Below are 8,649 nucleotides of genomic sequence, written 5' to 3' on the forward strand. Positions count from 1 at the left end.
TATCCCCGTGCCCACAGACACGTTATCATGATGCATATCCCCGTGCCCACAGACACGTTATCATGGTGCGTATCCCCATGCCCACAGACACTTTATCATGGTGCATATCCCCGTGCCCACAGACATGTTATCATGGTGCGAATCCCCGTGCCCACAGACACGTTATCATGGTGCGTATCCCCGTGCCCACAGACACGTTATCATGGTGCATATCACCGTTCCTGCAGACACGTTATCATGGTGCGTATCACCGTGCCCACAGACACGTTATCATGGTGCGTATCACCGTGCCCACAGACACGTTATCATGGTGCATATCACCGTTCCTGCAGACACGTTATCATGGTGCGTATCACCGTGCCCACAGACACGTTATCATTTTGCATATCCCCGTGCCCACAGACACGTTATCATGATGCATATCCCCGTGCCCACAGACACGTTATCATGGTGCGTATCCCCATGCCCACAGACACATTATCATGGTGCTTATCCCCATGCCCACAGACACGTTATCATGGTGCATATCCCTGTGCCCACAGACACGTTATCATGGTGCATATCCCCGTGCCCACAGACACGTTATCATGGTGCGTATCCCACTGCCCACAGACACGTTATCATGGTGCGAATCCCCGTGCCCACAGACACGTTATCATGGTGCGAATCCCCGGGCCCACAGACACGTTATCATGGTGCATATCCCCGTGCCCACAGACACGTTATCATGGTGCGTATCCCCGTGCCCACAGACACGTTATCATGGTGCATATCCCCGTGACCACAGACACGTTATCATGGTGCGTATCCCCGTGCCCACAGACACGTTATCATGGTGCGTATCGCCGTGCCCACCGACACGTTATCATGGTGTGTATCCCCGTGCCCACAGACACGTTATCATGGTGCATATACCCGTGTCCACAGACACGTTATCATGGTGCATATCCCCGTCCCCACAGACACGTTATCATTTTGCATATCCCCGTGCCCACAGACACGTTATCATGATGCATATCCCATGCTCACAGACACGTTATCATGGTGCGTATCCCCGTGCCCACAGACACGTTTTCATGGTGCATATCCCCGTGCCCACAGACATGTTATCATGGTGCGTATCCCCGTGCCCACAGACACGTTATCATGGTGCGAATCACCGTGCCCACAGACACGTTATCATGGACATATCCCCGTGCCCACAGACACGTTATCATGGACATATCCCCGTGTCCACAGACACGTTATCGTGGTGCGCATCCCCGTGCCCACAGACACGTTAACATGGTGCATATCCCGGTGCCCACTGACACGTTATCATGGTGCGTATCCCCGTGCCCCCAGACACGTTATCATGGTGCATATCCGCATGCCCACAGACACGTGATCATGGTGCATATCCCGGTGCCCACAGACACGTTATCATGGTGCGTATCCCCGTGCCCACAGACACGTTATCATGGTGCATATACCCGTGCCCACAGACACGTTATCATGGTGCGTATCCCAGTGCCCACAGACACGTTATCATGGTGTGTATCCCCGTGCCCACAGACACGTTATCATCGTGCATATCCGCATGCCCACAGACACGTCATCATGGTGCATATCCCCGTGCCCACAGACACGTTATCATGGTGCGAATCACCGTGCCCACAGACACGTTATCATGGTGCATATCCCCGTGCCCACAGACCCGTTATCATGGTGCGTATCCCCGTGCCCACAGACACGTTATCATGGTGCATATCCCCATGCCCACAGACACGTTATCATGGTGCGTATCCCCGGGCCCACAGACACGTTATCATGGTGCATACCCCCGTGCCCACAGACACGTTATCATGGTGCGTAACCCCGTGCCCACAGACACGTTATCATGGTGCATATCCCCGTGCCCACAGACACGTTATCATGGTGCATATCCCCGTGCCCACAGACACGTTATCATGGTGCATATCCCCGTGCCCACAGACACGTGATCATGGTGGGCATCCCCGTGCCCACAGACACGTTATCATGGTGCGAATCACCGTGCCCATAGACACGTTATCATGGTGCGAATGCCAGTGCCCACAGACACGTTATCATGGTGCATATCCCCGTGCCCACAGACACGTTATCATGGTGCTTATCCCCGTGCCCACAGACACGTTATCATGGTGCATATCCCCGTGCTCACAGACACGTTATCATGGTGCGTATCCCCGTGCCCACAGACACGTGATCATGGTGGGCATCCCCGTGCCAACAGACACGTTATAATGGTGCTAATCCCGGTGCCCACACACACGTTATCATGGTGCATATCCCCGTGCCCACAGACACGTGATCATGGTGCATATCCCCGTGCCCACAGGCACGTTATCATGGTGCGTATCCCCGTGCCCACAGACACGTTATCATGGTGCATATCCCCGTGCCCACAGACACGTGATCATGGTGCATATCCCCATGCCCACATACACATTATCATGGTGTGTATCCCCGTGCACACAGACACGTTATCATTGTGCGTATCACCGTGCCCACAGACACGTTATCATGGTGCATATCCCCGTGCCACAGACACGTTATCATGCTGCATATCCCCGTGCCCACAGACACGTTATCATGGTGCGTATCCCCATGCCCACAGACACTTTATCATGGTGCATATCCCCGTGCCCACAGACACGTAATCATGGTGCGAATCCCCGTGCCCACAGACACGTTATCATGGTGCGAATCCCCGTGCCCACAGACACGTTATCATGGTGCTTATTCCCGTGCCCACAGACCCGTTATCATGGTGCGTATCCCCGTGCCCACAGACACGTTATCATGGTACATATCCCCGTGCCCACAGACCCGTTATCATGGTGCGTATCCCCGTGCCCACAGACACGTTATCATGGTGCATATCCCCATGCCCACAGACACGTTATCATGGTGCGTATCCCCGGGCCCACAGACACGTTATCATGGTGCATACCCCCGTGCCCACAGACACGTTATCATGGTGCGTAACCCCGTGCCCACAGACACGTTATCATGGTGCATATCCCCGTGCCCACAGACACGTTATCATGGTGCATATCCCCGTGCCCACAGACACGTTATCATGGTGCATATCCCCGTGCCCACAGACACGTGATCATGGTGGGCATCCCCGTGCCCACAGACACGTTATCATGGTGCGAATCACCGTGCCCATAGACACGTTATCATGGTGCGAATGCCAGTGCCCACAGACACGTTATCATGGTGCATATCCCCGTGCCCACAGACACGTTATCATGGTGCTTATCCCCGTGCCCACAGACACGTTATCATGGTGCATATCCCCGTGCTCACAGACACGTTATCATGGTGCGTATCCCCGTGCCCACAGACACGTGATCATGGTGGGCATCCCCGTGCCAACAGACACGTTATAATGGTGCTAATCCCGGTGCCCACACACACGTTATCATGGTGCATATCCCCGTGCCCACAGACACGTGATCATGGTGCATATCCCCGTGCCCACAGGCACGTTATCATGGTGCGTATCCCCGTGCCCACAGACACGTTATCATGGTGCATATCCCCGTGCCCACAGACACGTGATCATGGTGCATATCCCCATGCCCACATACACATTATCATGGTGTGTATCCCCGTGCACACAGACACGTTATCATTGTGCGTATCACCGTGCCCACAGACACGTTATCATGGTGCATATCCCCGTGCCACAGACACGTTATCATGCTGCATATCCCCGTGCCCACAGACACGTTATCATGGTGCGTATCCCCATGCCCACAGACACTTTATCATGGTGCATATCCCCGTGCCCACAGACACGTAATCATGGTGCGAATCCCCGTGCCCACAGACACGTTATCATGGTGCGAATCCCCGTGCCCACAGACACGTTATCATGGTGCTTATTCCCGTGCCCACAGACCCGTTATCATGGTGCGTATCCCCGTGCCCACAGACACGTTATCATGGTACATATCCCCGTGCCCACAGACACGTTATCATGGTGCGTATCCCCGTCCCCACAGACACGTTATCATGGTGCGAATCTCCGTGCCCACAGACACGTTATCACGGTGCATATCACCGTTCCCACAGACACGTTATCATGGTGCGTGTCACCGTGCCCACAGACACTTTATCATGGTGCGAATCCCCGTGCCCACAGACACGTTATCATGGTGCATATCCCCGTGCCCACAGACACGTTATCATGGTGCGTATCCCCGTGCCCACAGACACGTTATCATGGTGCGTATCTCCGTGCCCACCGACATGTTATCATGATGCGTATCCCCGTGCCCACAGACACGTTATCATGGTGCATATCCCCGTGCCCACAGACACGTTATCATGGTGCGTATCCCCGTGCCCACAGACACGTTATCATGGTGCGTATCTCCGTGCCCACAGACACGTTATCATGGTGCATATACCCGTGTCCACAGACACGTTATCATGGTGCATATCCCAGTCCCCACAGACACGTTATCATTTTGCATATCCCCGTGCCCACAGACACGTGATCATGGTGCATATCCCCATGCCCACATACACATTATCATGGTGTGTATCCCCGTGCACACAGACACGTTATCATTGTGCGTATCACCGTGCCCACAGACACGTTATCATGGTGCATATCCCCGTGCCACAGACACGTTATCATGCTGCATATCCCCGTGCCCACAGACACGTTATCATGGTGCGTATCCCCATGCCCACAGACACTTTATCATGGTGCATATCCCCGTGCCCACAGACACGTAATCATGGTGCGAATCCCCGTGCCCACAGACACGTTATCATGGTGCGAATCCCCGTGCCCACAGACACGTTATCATGGTGCTTATCCCCGTGCCCACAGACCCGTTATCATGGTGCGTATCCCCGTGCCCACAGACACGTTATCATGGTGCGAATCCCCGTGCCCACAGACACGTTATCATGGTGCATAGCCCCGTGCCCACAGACACGTTATCATGGTGCTTATCCCCGTGCCCACAGACACGTTATCATGGTGAATATCCCCGTGCCCACAGACACGTTATCATGGTGCGTATTCCGTGCCCACAGACACGTGATCTTGGTGGGCATCCCCGTGCCAACAGACACGTTATAATGGTGCTAATCCCCGTGCCCACACACACGTTATCATGGTGCATATCCCCGTGCCCACAGACACGTGATGATGGTGCATATCCCGGTGCCCACCGACACGTTATCATGGTGCGTATCCCCGTGCCCACAGACACGTTATCATGGTGCATATCCCCGTGCCCACAGACACGTGATCATGGTGCATATCACCATGCCCACATACACATTATCATGGTGTGTATCCCCGTGCCCACAGACACGTTATCATTGTGCGTATCACCGTGCCAACAGACACGTTATCATGGTACATATCCCCGTGCCCACAGACACGTTATCATGGTGCGTATCCCCGTCCCCACAGACACGTTATCATGGTGCGAATCTCCGTGCCCACAGACACGTTATCACGGTGCATATCACCGTTCCCACAGACACGTTATCATGGTGCGTGTCACCGTGCCCACAGACACATTATCATGGTGCGAATCCCCGTGCCCACAGACACGTTATCATGGTGCATATCCCCGTGCCCACAGACACGTTATCATGGTGCGTATCCCCGTGCCCACAGACACGTTATCATGGTGCGTATCTCCGTGCCCACCGACATGTTATCATGGTGCGTATCCCCGTGCCCACAGACACGTTATCATGGTGCATATCCCCGTGCCCACAGACACGTTATCATGGTGCGTATCCCCGTGCCCACAGACACGTTATCATGGTGCGTATCTCCGTGCCCACAGACACGTTATCATGGTGCATATACCCGTGTCCACAGACACGTTATCATGGTGCATATCCCAGTCCCCACAGACACGTTATCATTTTGCATATCCCCGTGCCCACAGACACGTTATCATGATGCATATCCCGTGCTCCCAGACACGTTATCATGGTGTGTATCCCCGTGCCCACAGACACGTTTTCAAGGTGCATATCCCCGTGCCCACAGACACGTTATCATGGTGCGTATCCCCGTGCCCACAGACACGTTAGCATGGGGCGAATCACCGTGCCCACAGACACGTTATCATGGTGCATATCCCCCTGTCCACAGACACGTTATCGTGGTGCGCATCCCCGTGCCCACAGAAACGTTAACATGGTGCATATCCCGGTGCCCACCGACACGTTATCATGGTGCGTATCCCCGTGCTCACAGACACGTTATCATGGTGCATATCCGCATGCCCACAGACACGTGATCATGGTGCATATCCCGGTGCCCACAGACACGTTATCATGGTGCGTATCCCCGTGCCCACAGACACGTTATCATGGTGCATATACCCGTGCCCACAGACACGTTATCATGGTGCGTATCCCAGTGCCCACAGACACGTTATCATGGTGTGTATCCCCGTGCCCACAGACACGTTATCATGGTGCATATCCCCGTGCCCACAGACCCGTTATCATGGTGCGTATCCCCGTGCCCAGAGGCACGTTATCATGGTGCGTATCCCAGTGCCCACAGACACGTTATCATGGTGCATATCCGCATGCCCACATACACGTTATCATGGTGCATATCCCCATGCCCACAGACACGTTATCATGGTGCATACCCCCGTGCCCACAGACACGTTATCATGGTGCGAATCCCCGTGCCCACAGACACGTTATCATGGTGCGAATCCCCGTGCCCACAGACACGTTATCATGGTGCATAGCCCCATGCCCACAGACACGTTATCATGGTGCGTATCCCCGTGCCCACAGACACGTTATCATGGTGCATATCCCCGTGCCCACAGACACGTTATCATGGTGCATATCCCCATGCCCACAGACACGTTATCATGGTGCTTATCCCCGTGCCCACAGACACGTGATCATGGTGGGCATCCCCGTGCCCACAGACACGTTATCATGGTGCGAATCACCGTGCCCATAGGCACGTTATCATGGTGCATATCCCCGTGCCCACAGACACGTTATCATGGTGCTTATCCCCGTGCCCACAGACCCGTTATCATGGTGCATATCCCCGTGCCCACAGACAGGTTATCATGGTGCGAATCCCAGTGCCCACAGACACGTTATCATGGTACATATCCCCGTGCCCACAGACACGTTATCATGGTGCATATCCCCGTGCTCACAGACACGTTATCATGGTGCGTATCCCCGTGCCCACAGACACGTGATCATGGTGGGCATCCCCGTGCCAACAGACACGTTATAATGGTGCTAATCCCCGTGCCCACACACACGTTATCATGGTGCATATCGCCGTGCCCACAGACACGTGATCATGGTGCACATCCCCGTGCCCACAGACACGTTATCATGGTGCGTATCCCCATGTCCACAGACACGTTATCATGGTGCATATCCCCGTGCCCACAGACACGTTATCATGGTGCATATCCCCGTGCCCACAGACACGTTATCATGCTGCATATCCCCGTGCCCACAGACACGTTATCATGGTGCGTATCCCCATGCCCACAGACACTTCATCATGGTGCATATCCCCGTGCCCACAGACACGTTATCATGGTGCGAATCCCCGTGCCCACAGACACGTTATCATGGTGCGTATCCCCGTCCCCACAGACACGTTATCATGGTGCGAATCCCCGTGCCCACAGACACGTTATCATGGTGCATATCACCGTGCCCACAGATACGTTTTCATGGTGCGTATCACCGTGCCCACAGACACGTTATCATGGTGCGTATCCCCATGCCCACAGACACATTATCATGGTGCGTATCCCCATGACCACAGACACGTTATCATGGTGCATATCCCTGTGCCCACAGACACGTTAACATGGTGCATATCCCCGTGTCCACAGACATGTGATCATGGTGGCTATTCCCGTGCCCACAGACACGTTATCATGGTGCACAGCCCCGTGCCCACATACACGTTATCTTGGTGCATATTCATGTGCCCACAGACACGCTATCATGGTGTGTATCCCCGTGCCCACAGACACGTTATCATGGTGTGTATCCCCGTGCCCACAGACACGTTCTCATGGTGTGTATCCCCGTGTCCACAGACACGTTATCATGGTGCGTATCCCCGTGCCCACAGACACGTTATCATGGTGCATATACCCGTGTCCACAGACACGTTATCATGGTGCATATCCCCGCCCCCACATACACGTTATCATTGTGCGTATCACCGTGCCAACAGACACGTTATCATGGTACATATCCCCGTGCCCACAGACACGTTATCATGGTGCGTATCCCCGTCCCCACAGACACGTTATCATGGTGCGAATCTCCGTGCCCACAGACACGTTATCACGGTGCATATCACCGTTCCCACATACACGTTATCATGGTGCGTATCACCGTGCCCACAGACACATTATCATGGTGCGAATCCCCGTGCCCACAGACACGTTATCATGGTGCATATCCCCGTGCCCACAGACACGTTATCATGGTGCGTATCCCCGTGCCCACAGACACGTTATCATGGTGCGTATCTCCGTGCCCACCGACATGTTATCATGGTGCGTATCCCCGTGCCCACAGACACGTTATCATGGTGCATATACCCGTGTC

Source organism: Scyliorhinus torazame, chromosome 3 (assembly GCF_047496885.1).
Source record: "Scyliorhinus torazame isolate Kashiwa2021f chromosome 3, sScyTor2.1, whole genome shotgun sequence".
Classification (NCBI taxonomy): Eukaryota; Metazoa; Chordata; class Chondrichthyes; order Carcharhiniformes; family Scyliorhinidae; genus Scyliorhinus; species Scyliorhinus torazame.